The sequence below is a fragment of the Octodon degus genome, unplaced genomic scaffold (genome assembly GCF_000260255.1).
Source record: "Octodon degus isolate 3935 unplaced genomic scaffold, OctDeg1.0 scaffold00116, whole genome shotgun sequence".
In the NCBI taxonomy this organism is placed as follows: domain Eukaryota; kingdom Metazoa; phylum Chordata; class Mammalia; order Rodentia; family Octodontidae; genus Octodon; species Octodon degus.
Genome location: NW_004524692.1, coordinates 4085699 through 4103153, shown reverse-complemented (window position 1 = coordinate 4103153; position 17455 = coordinate 4085699). Strand labels below are relative to the sequence as shown.

General features: G+C 38.6%; 1 protein-coding gene across 6 annotated transcripts in view; it reads left to right on the top strand.

Moving 5' to 3' along the window:
* Positions 1-17455, top strand: part of Ddr2 (discoidin domain receptor tyrosine kinase 2) — a 169987-nt gene that overhangs the window by 7670 nt on the left and 144862 nt on the right. For 5 of the 6 annotated variants that reach the window (XM_023699778.1, XM_023699780.1, XM_023699776.1 and 2 more), the window contains one exon: positions 16756-16908. The gene's annotated coding sequence lies outside the window, so the exon portion shown is untranslated. Of the gene's footprint in view, positions 1-16051; positions 16076-16755; positions 16909-17455 lie in introns of those variants that run through there. The other variant, XM_023699779.1, reaches the window with a different exon arrangement.

Below are 17455 nucleotides of genomic sequence, written 5' to 3'. Positions count from 1 at the left end.
AATGACCAATGATGTTAAACATTTTTTTATGTATTTATTTGCCATTTATATTTATTTATTTGCGAAGTATATATTCATCTCAGATGCCCATTTTTTGTTTGAGTCTTTGAATTTTGAGAGCCTGATTTTTTGAATTCATTATATATTCTATAGAAGTCCTTTGTTTGAGAGGACAGTTGGCTAACATTTTTTCCCAATTCATGGGTTTTCTTTTTACTCTGTTGGTGATTTCTTTTAAAGTACAGGAACTGTTCAAAAAGATGAGATAGCTCTCTCATTTCTTAAAAAAATGTTGCTGATAGTACCATTCAGTACCAGGGCCAATAACATCTGGATATTGTAAATATTCAATAAATGCTGAATATATGGACAAATAAAAATGAAGGATCTAGAAAAAATGTAATTTTGTCCTTAGGAATTTGGGAAACCACATATATTATTGACTAGAGGAAATTTCAAAAGTAAGTAAATTATTATTGAATCTCTGATAAAGGAGATGTCATAAATACAGGCAAACAAGATGTAAAGACGTTAGTGATAGTCTCCTCTTTGTTACTGGGACTTGGTTCCTTATCATTGTCATTGTCACTGTTGCCATTGTCCTCACCACTGTCATCACAGTTATGGTTATTGCCCCATGTCTACATCAAGCATTAAGAGAGAAACACATTGGGGACTGGGGGAGGGAGGCAGAGAGAGAGAGAGAGAGAGAGAGAGAGAGAGAGAGAGAGAGAGAGAGAGAGAGAGAGAGTGTTCTGTGGGAAGATTGAAGTGTGTGCGTATTATGTGATTCTGGCAATTTTAAAGTGCTATCCCACCAGTACAAGCCACTTTATTGTTCATGGGGAGTAAAGTGGGTTGCAATTTGGTCTTTGTAAGAGGAGATGACATCTTGGCAGTCTCATGGAAGCTGCACCCAAAGGCTTCCCAGTGCTGTACCTTCCTAGAGATATAGAAGCAGAACTGGGGAAGGCTACACTGGATGGTGGCACTTATCCTTTGAGGGCTACTCCTTTAGATTCAGAGGCAATGACAGCATGTTGAATTTTATCATTGTGATAAGATGCTAACACAATATCAAAGGAAATAAAAAGTAAATGCAAATCCTAGCAAGTTATTTTGTGGATATTGACAAATTGATTCTAATGTTTATACAGAGAATTAATCTCATTTTTATACTTTTCTGCTGGATGGTTAAGACTAAGACAAAGCAAGACCTATATGCTTTATCTTGGTCTTAATCATCCAGCAGAAAAGTATAAAAATGAGGTATACAAAGTAAAGCCATATTAATACAATGAGCTGTAAAAGGCTCAAGTCAATAACTTCTGAGGATAATCCACTAATATTATAGACTGCTGGACAGTGTTAGATTGTTTAGCTGAATTCAAGCACCTGTAGTATTTAGATGCCAATAGAATATCCACCTCTGACAGGACTAAACAAAAAAAAAAAAAAGGATACAAAGAAAAGATAATTTTGTATTTATATATACAAAATAGTTAGGATAGATGTACATCTACTTTTGTCTAATTCAGTGAGAAGAAAGAGGTGTACTAACAGTGTTTGGACAGAATATCCTGTCTGCTTCTTGTACTATGGATAACCACGAAGAAGATAACAATGTACAATGTATTGATTATCGAAACGGTCCTATTAATCAGCTTTGAAACTGTCTCATTCATATTTCTCAATAAAATTAAAATAAAAAACCAGAAAGTTGAAAAAAAAGCAAGACCTATATAACAAGAAATGGAACTTTTGTGTGTGACAAGGTCAGTCAAATCCCCTCAGGATTTACCCTGAAACCCTGTACCACAGTTGGTCGATCTTTTGTCAGTGTCAGCCATGTGGAAGAGTCACAGCCATTGCTTGGCCAATTTGCTCTCTGTGAAAGCCTGAGAGAATGTTTTCTCTCCATGTGACTCTCCTTAGGCACACTCTATATCATTGATCACTTTCCTCTGTGGCTTGTAATCTCTTTGATCAGCAAATTTGGGACACAACTGAGTTGTGTTACAGTACAGGTTCTCCTACGTCTTGAGTCTTCACTGACCTTGAAAGGCTAGGGCCAAAATGTTGGCTGTCCTTGCAGCCCTTTTTTCTCTCTCATGTTTGGTCTTCATACTTAAGTTGTTAACCCTCCTGGAGAGCAGCTTAATGATATTATTACCCTATAACATAGGCAGTTGAGCTTAACCTCACTACTTGTCTGAATATCAAACATCTTAGACATAGCATGGAACAGGTATTTTCCATCAAGCATTGATATGTTAAACTTTAAATCCTTACAGAATGTGAAGAAAAAATTTAAAAAACTAGAAATAAACAATTACGTATTTTTACACAGAAATTAGAATAGCCAACTCAGTATTGAAAGAAAAGAACAGTTGGCGAACAGGCACCACTGGACCTCAAGATGTACAAATAAGCTTAGTACTCAATGCCAAAGAGTAAACAAACAGATCGGGGCAGCAAGACAGAGATCTGCATGACTGTAGTCAGCTGATGTTTGATGAGGGAATAAAAGCAGGATGATGAAGAAAAGACATTGAACAAATGGTGATGCACAACTCCACATTCAAAAGCAAGTACAGTTGATGTAGACACAGTCCTGACACACTTCAAGAAAGTTAATTACATGTAATTACAAAGTTAATTATGAAGTTAATTACATAAAATTATACATATGTATATGCAAAACTAGAAAACTCAGAAGATAACAGAAAATCTAGGTCACCTTGAGTATGGTACTGTTTTAAGATACAATACCAAAGGCACCATCCATGAAAGAAATAATTGATAATTTTATTAAAATAAAAAGAAAACTTCCTCTTGGGAAAAGGCAGTGTGAAGACAATGAGAATACAGGCCTGGGTCAGGGCAATATTTGCAAATGACTTACCTGATAAAAGACTGGTACCTAAATTATTCAAACTATTCTTTTTTTTAAAATTTATTTATTTATTTATGTGTGTGTGTGTGTGTGTGTGTGTGTGTGTATAGCTCAGCCCACCAGGGGGTGGGGCTGGCTGGCATGTGGTGCTGGGGGATTGAACCTTGGTCTCTGTGCTTTGCTTAGTTTGTTCTAGGTAGGTACTTTAGACCACTGAGCCATCTCACCAGCCCCAGTTTCAAACTATTCTTAAACTCAAGAAGAAGAGAATGGATAACCAGCTTAAAAAAATGGCCAAATCATCAGAACAAATACTTCAAAATGAAGATAGATGGGAAGTCAACATGTGTATTTATTTATTTATATTTTTAAAAGAAAATAAAAAATAGATTAAAAACATTAGAAATGGTACAAAATTTCACTCAACAAAACTGATGAGAATTCAACAGTGGTTGTTATATTGCATAATGTTGTCTTTAAGTTACTTATTCAGATAATCACATATGAACATGCAAATTTGTTTAAAAATTAAAAGGAAGAAAAAAAAATTTAAGGGCCAGACAAATAGCTCAGTGGATTAAAGTACCTGCAAGCAGGTACAGGGGTCGGGGGTTCAATCCTCATGTCTGCCATGCCAGCCCAGCCCCCGGGGGCGCACTGAGACTGCGATTGAGACTGGGCATGGTGGTGCATTCCTGTAATCCCAGCATTTGGGAGGTTGTAAACAGGAGAATTACTGTGAGTCTGATCTAGTAGTGAGACCTGGAACACCCTGTAGACCATTCCCTAATTGAAGAAAAAAAAATTTCAACAATAACTTGTTTTTTAATAGACCAGTAGAAATCAGCAATACAATTATGTAAGCTGGCCTGTGTATGAATCTCAATCTCTCTCTCTCCCCCACCTCTCTCATTTCCTTCATCCCAGTTGGCCCTTCCCTTTGAACAGTTTCTTTCCCTTTATCAGTATCTATCAGATTTTATTTACTCCTTCAGGTTTTTACATTAAGGAGACGATACAATTTACCTTCTTTACATATATGGGATTGATTTATTTTGCGTATGAGTATGGCCTCTAGTTGCATCCATTTACCTATAAAAAGCCTTGAGCTTATCCTTTTTTATGGCTGAGTAATACTCCATTGGGACTTCCATCTGGAATAAAATTTTTTTAAAAATCAGGCCCTCATAATTGAAAGACCCAATCAAAAACTGGGCATCTAAAATGAATACACATGTCTCAGATGAAGAATTACAAACGGCAAATAAATACATGAATGTTTGACATCATTGGTCATTTGAGAAATGCAAATTAATACAACATGGGCATTCCATCTCATCCCAGAAAGTATGGCTATCTTCAAAAAGTCAACTAATAACAAATGCTGGAGGGGCTCTGGGAAAAGAAGAACCTTCTTCACTGTTGTAGACTAGTACAGCTACTATGGAAACCAGGGTGGAGATTTCTCAGAAATCTAGGATTAGCAGTCCCATTCAATCCAGCGATCACCCTCCTGGATATTTTTCCAGAAGTATAGAAAGCATCAGACCACAGTGGTGCATGTGCACCCATGCTTGTCGCAGTGCAGTTTGTCATAGTTAAATCTTGGAAACAACCCAAATGCCCATCAACTGGGGAATGGATAAAACACGTTCAATGTCATGTGTCATGGGGAATCGCAAGTTACAACAGCAGCGTGGCGCCGCTACCTACCGATTATAATGGCCAAACTCCAAATCACTCACCATACAAAATGTCACGGAGAGGCGAGGCAAAGGGAATCCCATTCACTGCAGGTGAAAATTCAAACTGTTATGCACATTTTACAAGGCAGCTTGGCAGTTTCATACAAAACTAAAAACTCCCTTGATATATAAACTAACAGTCACACTCTTCAGCATTTGCTCAGATGGACTGAAAAATTGTGTCTGCATGACATGGATTTTTGTACCAGTTGTAATTGCCTAAACATGGAGACAAAACCTGAGCAAAGCCAGTCTGAAAAGCTACTTACTATGTGCTTCCCACAACATGACATTCTTTGTTGTTTTTATGAATTTAGGACAGGGGCTACAGGGTGTTCAGCATCTTACCATTAGATCGGACTCATAGTGATTTTCCTGTTTTCAGCCTCCCAAGCGCTGGGATTACAGGCGCACACCTCCATGCCCAGTCTCAATCTGCGTCTCAGCGCGCCCCGGGGGTGGGGCTGGCGTGGCAGGCCAGGGATCAAACCTCGGCTGCTGTGCTCTGCCTAAGCAGGTGCTTTAATCTGCTGAGCTATTTGGCCGGCCCTCTGATTTCACTTTGGCTACTGCTTTCATATTTGAAGACCGACATTGTGATGTTGTCATAGCCTTGAGTGTTTTTAAGATAATTTTGTTTTTCTGATAAGTACGACCATCATATCCTTAACTTGAATAATATATATTTCACAAAGATACTCAAGGCAGAAAATTTTAAAATTATTTAGAAAGATGAGTTCAACCGATTGACAGCAGATATTTGGAAATATTTTAGTCTCAGCTTGTAAATTATAACCATCTTTTAAAGAATGGTCATTTAAATTATTATAGCTTAACAACATATGAATAGCCTCACTTAAAATCATCTTAGGTAAAATGGTGGACCAAGAAAGAGTTAACAGGATGAGATTCTGATTTTAATTTTACCATATACTAGCATTTTAATTTTACCATCTACTACCATTTTTTACCCTCTTTGCATTCAAGTTTTCTCACTGTAAAGGGCATTACACAGTTTCTGCATCACTCTGTTCAATTGCGCTAATCACTTTCCTCAACAAGCATCCACACTGCCTGTGAAGAAGTCCTGAGTCCTGGTGGTCTCTGGTCTGCTGGTGCCTCCAACTTATGCTCTCATCATAGCATTCTTATTTTAGTTAAAAACCACTCATCTACGGATCTGACATGCCACAGGGCTGGCTTTGGTTACAGTTTGCTGATGGACAGGTGACACAGTTGTGTTGAAATTATTCAACACAACTGTTAAAGATAGAGTATCTTCAGGGTCTGATCTATGGTTAATCTGGGTCTGTATCTGTTGTATAGATATTTTAATATGCAGAGAATGCCTGTTGCTGTATGTGCCTTGGGCAAATTCTTTTTAATAGCTTCAAAGGTTCACAAATTCAGCAAAATTAGATAGTCACCAAACTCTGTAATAATTTGTTTCAATGCTGTTCCATTTGATAATTTGTGAAGTTGTTTCTTCAAGATAAGATCAATACTGTGGTGATAGGAACTTGGTACTGAGCATCTAATCCAGTCTCTAACAGAGTCAGGGCTAGAACTATTCTGCTTTGTGTGTTTATGCCTCCAGTTTCTACATATAAATGGGTACTTGCTGCCGTGTAACAAATCAGATTCTAAGTCACCTCTGTGCTACAGTGATCTACGCTGCTGTGGCTGAACAAACTGCACTTCCCCACACCATGCAATGACTTTGTTTTCCACCACATGCATTTCTAGATTGGTTCTTGACTTATTCTGCCTTGTGTTTGGCAATTGTACAGTTGTAAACACCAACGAGAAAGCAGGCACTGACATTTTGTGATGGCCCTTAGTACCATCTATATCGAAAGGCAGATTATATGTTTGAAGTTACAAAATTTTAAAAATTATAGAAATCTTTAAAAATTATTCACTTGTTTTTAAATTTGGAGACAGGGTCTTGCTAATTCACTTACTTTACCAGGCTGGGTTTGAACTTGCCATCCTCCTGCCCCAGCCTCCCAGTGCAGGGTGATTACAGATATGTACAGTGCAGTGCATTTGGCTAATTCTAGAAATCTTGTAGGCTGCAAGATTACACTTAAACTTTCAGACACACTGCATTCAAACCAAATTTAGGCTCAATACTCCTTTATTAGTAATTAAAATAAAAATTGTGGTGACTTCAGCGTGATCCATGTCTATTGTGCACCAGTATTAAATTAAGCACTTGATAAGTGAAATCTTATTGAAACCTCAGAGTGACTGTGTGAGATGGGAATTATTCCTAGGAAGACACAAGACCTTACAGAAGAAAAGGCCAATCCCATGGCAAACAAAAAACATGCCAGAATTTGAACCTTAGCTTTCTCACTGCAGCAGGAGAGCACCCTTACACTGAACCCCCTACCAGGGATTAAATCCAGGACTTTCACATTAAGCTACATCATCATCCCCTTTTATTTACTTTGAGACAAGGTCATGCTAGGTTGCTACATTGCCCCAGATAAATAAATACATTAAATAATGTTCAATATTTCTGGCCACTAAAGAAATACAAATTGAAGGAGCACTGAGATTCTATTTTGCTCCAGAAATAAGGAATTTCATCAAGCAATCAAAGAATTACAAGTGCGGGCAGGGCAAAGGGGAAAAAGAAACACTTCTACATTGTTGGCAGGGATGTAAACCAATATAGTCACTGTGGAAATCAGTGTAGTGATTTCTCAAAAACTGAAAGTAGAAATTCCATTCAACCTACCTCTCCCTTTTAGGTATCTTCCCCACAGAGTTAAAGATATAAGATTAAAATGATACATGCCTACCCATATTTATAGCAGCACATTTCATAAAAGCTAAGTCTTGGAACTGGTTTATATGTCCATGAACAGATGAAAGGATAAAGAAAATGTGTTGTTTCTACACAATAGAGTACCATTATGCCATAAAGAAGGATAATTAAACCATTTGGGGGATCGGCCGGGGAGATGGCTCAGTGGAATAAGCGCTTCCCTGGCAAGCGCAAGGGCCTGAGTTCAATCCCCGGTTCCACAAAAACAAACAAACAAACAAACAAACAAACAAACAAAAAAAAAAAACATTTGGAGGAAAATGAAAGAATTTCAGAACATAATGTTGAGTGAAATAAACCAGACACAAAACTGATATATTGCATGGTTTCTCTTACATAAGAAACATAAAATATAAGGAGCAAAATAAAAGACAGGCAAAGGGAAGTAAAAGCAAATCCTCAGGCTACAAGGATGGATTGATTTATTTGAAATTATCATGGGTCTCAAAGCACTCACAGCTGCAAATGGAAAGGAGATCAAGAGACAGAGGACAGGAAGAGCCTATGAAAGAGCCCGGATGTATCACATACATGTGCCAACTCCCCGTGAAGAATGTGATTACTGTGTACTTCAAACACTTATTAATTACAAATAAAAATAGAAAGAAATTGCTCAGGCAACACTTGAACTTGCAGTCTCCTGGTTTGGTCTTCAGAGTGCTGGGATCCCAGGCGTTCACCACCATGTCCAGCTCTTATCCTCTTTTATTATTCACTGTGGGGCTCCGTTGTATGATGTGAATCTCTCTTATACCATAAATAGGCACAACAATTTACATTTTGTTTAATAATTATCCCCTTATGTGCCATTAGGGCCAGTGGATCTCAAACTTTAGCATGTTTCAGGATCACCTGAATTTTTTTTTTTAATGCAGATTCCATGCTGCACTCTAGACTTACTGAATAAGGAATTTTCCATGCAGTGTCCAGGGGACCTGTATTTGCTTAAGGTACGTCTCTCAGGCAGCTCTGGTGCAGGTCCCCTCTGACCACATTTTGAGTAAAACTGCATTCAACTGTGGATGCTTCAAGTACCATGATTGCTTAAAATAAATTAATCCATCCTTGTATCTGAAGGATTTGTTCACTAAATCTTTATTGAATGATTAAGAGAATGAATGAGGGAAAGAGCAATTGTCAAGGGAAACGTGTTCTTGGGATGAATACTCATTTGGCTAGACTCTTGGAAAGTTTCAAGATGCATGTTTAAATATCACTTAATATTCCTGGTCTAGACTTTCCCTCCTGGAGGCCAAGTGTAACAAGGAGCCTATGGGAAGGTGGGAGAAAGCACAGCTTTGTTTATAAGAAAAAGGGTGAAAATCCCTTGGTTCAGCTGTATGAGGTAGAATAAATCTTTCCCCCTTTCCTAATAACCAAGGTTAAGTGAAGTAGAAAGATTTAAATGGTCTTGAAGCCCAGAAAGAGTTGTTTCCCTAGGTTTTGGCTTAAGTTTTATAGACTTGAAGTTTTCTACTTACGAGTTCTGAGGTTAATATGGATTTTTTTTTCTTTTATTCAGCATGAGATCTTTGTTAGAGTGTGTAATGGTTTAGATCTAACGTGTCCTCTTAAAATCTCATGTGTTTAAAGGTGGGGCTTTTGGATGATAATAAGATCCTGGGAGCATTCTATCTATCAGCAGATTAATTCATTCCTGAATGCTCAGCTGAACGTTCTGATAGGAGATGGGACTTGGTTGGAAGACACAGGCCAGCGGAGACATGAAGGAAGGGCATATTCTTATCCCTGGCTTCTTCCTTCTCTCTCTGCTGCCTGGCTTCCTTGTGGTGAGCAGTTTTCTACCATGCTGTTTCTGCTTTGAGGGCAATCTTTATGATTATGATTATAGTTTTTTTTTTCAGGGATCGAACTTGGGACCTTGCACTTGCCAAGCAGGTGCTCATTCTGCTGAGCTATATCCCAGGCCCCTTTGTGTCAATCTTGACATGGACTAATCCCTCTGAAACCATGAGTCACTATAAATGTCTCTTTTACATTGAGGACATTGGTTATTTTGTCCCAGTGATGGGAAAGTGTCTAATGCAGATTGTTTACTACATGTTTGATAAAGCATAATCTTTTCCCTTTTTGAATTTATTAGGAATTAGAACACGTAGAATCCAGTAAAAAAGCAATGCATGTAAACCTGGGGCTAATAGCTCAATGTTGGTAAGGGTAGGGATGTGTGGATGTGTTCGTATAATCAGAGGCCCAGAGCTGGACACAGGAAAGTAAGGACTAGAAGGAAATAAACAGACACAAAGCAGAAAGCAATAGTGCAGAAGCTTGGCAGTCAGTCCACTGTACCTGGAATAGCTCATGGTGGAAGAAGAGGCTATCATGGTAGGAAACTTGTCCCAGGGGCTGTGGATTGCATTTCATTGTATAGGTGTGTTTTATGCAGTTATGAGAAATTTCAACAGCATGTAAGGCAAGTTGCAGCGGAGAAGAAATCCAGTCATGGGGACTCATTAAAAAGTGGTATCTGTCTGACATTGCCAGTCCTAAGGATAACTCAATACTATTACGGACTACTGGACTATGTTGGATTATTTTACTGTATTCACGCACCTAGTTAAATGGCAATGGAATACCCATCTCTGACAAAACTAAACAAAAAAGGGATAAAATGAAGGACCATTTTGTATCTGTATATACAAAATAATTAAGATAGATATAGAGCTACTTTCTCTTAATTCAATGAGAAGAAAGATGTGTACTAATAGTATTTGGATAGAACGTCATGTCTGCATCTTGTATTATGAATAACCATTATGAAGACAACAATATGCAATGTATTAATTATTAAAATTGTCCTGCTAATCAGTTTTGAAACTATCTCATTGCTATTTGTTTCTCAATCAAATTAATAAAAAAGATAAAAAAGTGGTAATTTTAGACTGCAAAGGTGAAGAGTACAAAATAAAGCAGGAGCAGATATAGAAGGACACGGACGAAATAGTATTACCACTAGTGTTGGACAGAAGCAGAGCAGAACTCACATTAGCTTCTGTGCAGTATATGAGAAACTAAAAATGAATTTTCCCATAAGAGGCTGAGGTTGAAGATGAGAGCCTTATGCTTATAGTAAGGCTCTCAAGTCAAAAAATCTCATGAAGTCTTCTTGCCCTTGTTGGCACAGCTGTATGATAGGTGAAGACTATTTGTTGTTCCTTAATTTCTCCTTCATGGCTTCCCTCCTGGCTGTCACAGTGAGGAACACTCAGTGGGGACACTTTCAATGGGACCTCCAAAGGAAATCTTCTTAATGAGACTTAGGTGGTGTTTTCCAATGTACAACTCTCGGAAACTTGTGGGTTTTTAATAGGTAACAACAGGGGTGGCGTAAGGGCCAGAGTTCTGTGGTCAAGCATATTTGGAAAATGTTGTTAGAGAATTAAGCCAACTTCTTCACTGCAGGACTTCTCAGGGTGTTTCATAGGGTAGTAAAAATGTCGACTAAGACAGGTGCAGCTTGTAGTACTCCTTGCTCTTGTTGGACCATGGGACACTTTTTAGGGGAAGTAGCTTGAGAGAAGAAAAACACAGCATATGTTTTGAGAAATTAGGGATTGGAGAACTTGCCTTAAAAATAAGTCTCTTGCACTAGAAGTTGACAGGGTAATGAAAAGAAATAAGAGCATAGCATCTGGATCTGGATCTACTGCTGACTGGTGATATGGGGCAAGTCATTGATCCATGTTTGGCCTCAGTTTCTACGATGCTGTAGTCATGTTGGATGAGTTCTTAAATCTTTTCACCCATGAAAGCCTGAGCTTATGTGTATATTCAAAAGAGGAAGGCAATCTATGATTTTTCTACTCTATAATAACAGGTGGTAGTAGTAGTACTAGTAGTAGGTGTGTGTGTGTGTGTGTGTGTGTGTGTGTGTGTGTGTGTTGTGTGTTGTGGGGAGGGGACAGGGTCAAGAGGATGAATAAGATGTGGTTTGATCCCCTGAGTTGATTATATGGTTGGGCATAGTTATAGTGCTGGACTTATATAGCCAAAATAAATGAACATGTTCGTTACTGTGTAACTGAGCTTCTCTGAACCCAGCCATGTCACATTGTACATGGCCAGCTGTTCTAGTTGCTAGCATGATACTAATTTCCAATGATCACTTAATCTATCTGGTCCTGGCTTGGCTACTTAGAAGTTGTGAGGCTTTGAACAAATCTTTTAACCTTCAGAGTTTGGGTTTTTTCATCTTTGAAATAAAGTTGAATTAGATCAGAGTTCCTAATACTTTGTGAGGAGGGACTCTTTCTAGATTATTCTAAATCTTACCTGGAAGGTGGTAATGGAAACAGTGATGCTCTCTGCCCACCACCTAACACCACTGAAGTCCACAATTCTGTCTTTGGTTTCTTCTTCCCAGATCATCTTACCTGCCACAGACTTGTGTGACTGCTTTCATGCAGTGAAACTCAAACATCTATGTCCAGCACCAAATTTTTTGAATGCCTGATTCAAATTTCTACCTCTCTGTTGGCAGTATCTACCTTTTCTATTCTAAGGAAACCAAATTCCTGGTGTTCAACACCAAACTCACAATATTTCTTTACTAATGAATGTCTCTTTTTTCTATAGTGTTAGAAAAATTAGAATGTGTTCCTGATCACATGCAGACCAGCGACAGAGGCTATACTGACTCCTTACTTCCCTCCTGTTGCCTTTCCTGGGTCTATCCTCAATCCTCTTCACATTATTATTATTATTATTATTATTATTATTATTATTATTATTTTATTAATTTTATTGAGAAACAATAATGAGACAGTTTCAAAACAGGATAGTAGGACAGTTACAATAATTAATACATTGCATATTGTTGTCTTCATAGTAATTATTCATAGTACAAGATGCAGATATGATATCCTGCCCAAACACTATTAGTACAAATCTTACTTCTCATTGAATTAAGAGAAAGTAGCTCTATATCTATCCTAACTATTTTGTATATACAGATACAAAATGATCCTTCATTTATATCCCCCTTTTTCATTTAGTTTTGTCAGAGATGGGTATTCCATTACCATTTAAATATTGTAGGTGTGTGAATACAGCAGAATAATCCATTATAGTCCAGTAGTCATAGTGGGTTATCTGCAGGACTGTGCAGACCTCAAAAGTCATCTCTGAAATTGCTGGGCTCCAGATCATGTTCCCTGCTGTAGCTGTGCTTTCTACCACACATTATTATTAAACCTTCACACGGTACCCTTCCTGATGTCATTATTCTAGCTCAGGCTTCTCTTGGTCCCCTACCCCTTTCAAGCACCCCACACAGAGGCTCAGGCTCACAGAGCTTCCTGTCCCTGCCAGTCCTCTTTTATAGAGTGTTTTCTGGTTCATCTCTGTCATCGCTTGCCTGTATTCACAGCCCTGTGCGTCCCATCACAACCATCTTCTAGCATTCTTCTCAACTGCATCTGTGTTCCTGTTTTCTAGCCAACTGTGTATTGACTTCCTCACCCCATAACCTGCCTATTTGAATTGACCCCTTTTCCTTGTCTTTCATCCTCACTTTCCACCTGAGTGAGTCGTGCATATGCTTCATGGGTCAGCTCAAACAGTACATCTTTGATCCTTTAGCAAATCCTTAAGGAGCACTCAGCTGGTTTGAGTTTTCCTTCTGGTGGCTCTTGAATCTTTTCTCCACTAACCCAGATACAGAGTTCCCTGTCTGTACTATATTTGAGAGACACATCCATGGACTCAGATAACACCAGAAAGAAAATACTTGAAAGTTTTAAAAAATTGGAGAGGCAGAGCTTTAGCTTCCCATATGCTGAACATTATGCTGAATCCAGTCACGTGAAGTGTGCCAGCCTAGGTAGCCATCTGTCACTTCACTTGTCCTCAGTCTCTCGCCAAGCACTGCTCCTATGACCATGGGTCCTGATACATCATCCATGTCCTACTTGGCCAGGCCAGCGGCAGTTGCATGAGTACTGAACATATAGTTTTTTTTTTTTTTGGTTTTGTCATTATTCCCTAAATAACACAGTGTAGCAACTATTTACACAGGATTTATATGGATATCAGATGTTGTAAATGTTCTACCAAAAAATCAAAGTATACAGGAGGATATGTACAGACTATATGCAAATGTTACTGCATTTTACATAAGAGAGGTGAGCATCCACAAATTTGGGGATACATGGGACTCCTTAGACCAGTCCTCCATGTTATTTACATTATAATATGTGCTATAACCTTTTGAGACCAAAGAACATGTTTTCTTCATCTTTATGTCACCTACAGTGTCTATTATATACTGGGATTTCATAGATTCTCTTGAATAAATTGATATTTAATTATTAAGCTATTAATCAAAAGAATAATCTATAAATTGAAATAATGTAATAACCACAATCATTAACCTGCTAATAAAGTACTAATTAACCTTAAATAAACTCAGTAACCTAATTACTAATTACTGATAATAATCCAAAGCTACTTGAGTCATCTTGGTTTTGATATTCTGACAACCCAGCTTTGTGGCTAGTTTAGGAATGATTTTCTGAGGAATTTTTTATTTTAATTTTAATGACAATATTGGGTTAATAAGGTGGGCATGTTGGTTCACACCTGTAATCTCAGGGCTCTGAGAGGATCACAAGTTCAAGTTCAGCCCAGGCAATTTAGTAATTCTACAAGATCCTTAATATACTTAAAGCCATCAGCCTTTGCTAAAGAAAGGAAGTGGGAAAGGAGGGTTGTACCAAGGCCCCAAGTTCAGTTCCAAGTACTGCATCTATCTATCTATCTATCTATCTATCTATCTATCTATCTATCTATCTATCTGCTATCTCTCTGTCTATCTGCTATCTCTCTGAAGTCAGCTGGACTCCCTATGCCATGGCAGGTGGCAGTGGCAACCTTCCTAGGTGGAGCATCACGTGAGGAGTGATGGGAACCTGGGCTCTGTTGTAGAACAGACTGGACTTGGAATTCTGACTTTGCTCTTGCTAACTGTGCTACCTTGGGGTAAGCACCTCTAAACCTTCTTTCCCTTATTTGTAAATGGAAGCAATAATATGTCTGTCTTGTCCTGTGATGATGGCTCTACTCCCAGAATCATTTAAAAAAAGAAGTTATTCTTGGGGCTAGGAGTACAGCTCAGTGGTAGAGCCCTTGCCAGCATGTGTGAGACCACTGGGATTGATACCTGGGATCCTGGGATTGATTGCCCAGATTGGAGAGAGAGAGAGAGAGAGAGAGAGAGAGAGAGAGAGAGAGAGAGAGAATGAGTAAACCATCTTTCCCTGAGAGACTACACAATCTGAGTAGAATTGCTCTAGGTTCTATGGACTTGCAAATACTGGACCAGGCTATGTAATTTCAGAGTCATACTGGAAAGTTGAAACAAAAGGGCAGGACTATTAGTGCCCATTTTCCTGGCATGGGAAGATGGAAAGCTGGCTGTGCCTCTGCTCATGAATCACACAGATGACAAGCACTTCAGGAAATACCCTTTTGGTTGGGAGAAAATTCTCAGCCATCTATACTTGCCCCAGTCTTCTTTATCAACAGACTTTCTCAACATTAGATCACCTGGGTCCCCTGAAAAGCCAGCATAGTTGAGGACACAAGGAATAGTCCCACGAAACATTTCCATTCATAGAACATCAAAAGGCGGGAGGATAACAATTACTCAGTGTTGAATATCTGCCATGTGTTAGGACGGTTTTATACATAATTGCAGCTATTCTTCTTAGTAACTTTAGAAATAGGCACTCTAATCTCCACTGTTCAAGTCAGTAGAAGCTCAGTTAGTCCAGAGACAGTACAGCTAGTGAATCTCACAGGAAAGCAGTGAACCCAGCTGATCTGTATGTTTAGCCTTCGAGGAGGCTTTCACTGTGATTGGACCAAATTAGCCATATGAGATGAGGTTAACTTAAGCTTCTATATCCGGGAAGTTGTGAACCAATAGGATTAATCATTCTCCACCTAAGTTCTTTAGGGAAATCGCTTTCAGAAATAAGTGTTCAGGAAAGCTGGAGCCCTGCTTCCTCCCTTGTGATGCTGATGATGGTAGATGCACTTCAAGAAAGGCTGATGCTTGCAAACTTCTTACACATATAGGCTCAGAATGTTAGCGCATGCTTTTTCTGGAAGAGTGAGGCAAGTTCCAATTAGAGAAAGAGTCAAGTAAGGTGAAAATCTGGCTGAGTGTTCTCAAATCTGGAAGACTTTAATCACATGTCTTGTAGGAAACTAGAAAGTGGAGGAAACTTTCTGAAGATGTGTGCCATCTAGTCTTGCTTTGCACAACTATTTTATTCCCATTAAGAAATTGGCAGCTTACAGTAGCCATTCAGTAACATACAGCAACCCTCCATCTAACTGTATATGTGAAATCATACCATTAAGAGGATATGTAGGTCACCGGACAGGAAGGAGTTCAAAATTATTTTCATAATAATACTAAAATGTTTTTATTGTTTCTTTAGCTCTTTGTGTCCCTTGAGTTTTCAAAGGCTAAATGACAGGTGGTATTACAGCAAACTGAGTCCAGAAGCAGATATAATAATAATCCCAATGTGTTTGAGGCCAGACATCTAAAAGGTGACCAAACATGTAAGAAAATGCTAATCTTCTCCCCAAATTTGCTTTGAAAGAAGGTTATTTTAATTTTTTTTTTTTTTTTTTTTTTGCAGAACTAGGGATTGAACTCAGGCCCCTGCGCTTGCCAGGGAAGCGCTTATTCCACTGAGCCAGCTCTCCAGCCCCAGAAGGTTATTTTTAAAAATAAAAATTTTTAAAAACATAATTACTGTCCTTTGAGGAATTAACATAGAATACACTTAACATTTTCAGTGTCATCCAGGACCAGTGGTGCATGCCTACAATCCTAGATACGTGGGAGGCTGAGGCAGGAGGTACACAAGCTTAAAAATAGTCTGGGCAACTTAGCAACCTAACAAGACCCTATCTCGAAGTGAAGAAAAAAAAGAATAAAATCCAAAAGAATAAAAAAAGCTGGAGATGTATCTATGGGAGCCTCTGGGTTCAGTCCTCAATACTGCAGAAAAAAAAAAAAAAAAAAAGGAAAACTTCAACTTTATTTTGTAAGTGGGCAACTGTCAGGAGATATAAACAAAATTCCTCCAAGGTCCTCTGTATTGCATCCAAGCCTTCACAGCTCAGTGTTCTTGGAAGTTGTGTTGTGTAGCTGTGGACAGGAATGCCATGGAGGAGCGAGTGAAGCAGAACTCTGTAATGTAATTTTGCTTTCTCTCTTTTCCTTCTCCATAAAGGGAGATCTCCAAGTGGCCCGGGGTTGAATGCTCTACAATGTTTTGAAGCTGTGGTTTGAATTGTTTTAAAGAAGCTGAAATAATTGAAGAAAGGCAGAGGCCAGCTGTTTTTTGAGGACCCTGCTGCAGGGAGACTATTCTGCACGCATTGATGTAAGTAGAGCTGGTCACTGCTCTGTCACTGCAGGAGTCGAAGGTGGTAGCTGGAGACGTGGCTCCCTTTGAAGCTTTCATTCATCCTGCATATGGCAGGAGGATCATTGGGCGGTTGGGCTCAGTGTCTAGAGCCAAGGACATAGGTGTTCGCTTATATAGAAAATGTGATAGTGGATGCCAGTTAACGCTTTCTACTTCTGCGGATTCAGTTGTAATCAGCCCTGGCTTAGAAGATAGTCTTGGGTGTCCTGGGTCACAGCTCTGAGTAAGCCAGAGTATCTGGTCTCATGCTGGGACTTCTAATCTCCACTGGACCTGTTGGAACCTCTGGGATCCTTAGGTGAATGTGTATTTTCTAATAGGATAATCTCATTAAAATTGTTTTATAAGCTGTGCTCTTTTAGCAATATTTTTTTATTATATTGTATATTCTTATCTTCAAAGTAGTTGCTCATATTACAACATATAGGCATGAAAACTTGATCAAACAATATCGGCACAAACCAATGAAATAATACCATAGGAGTATAACTAACTTAACTGT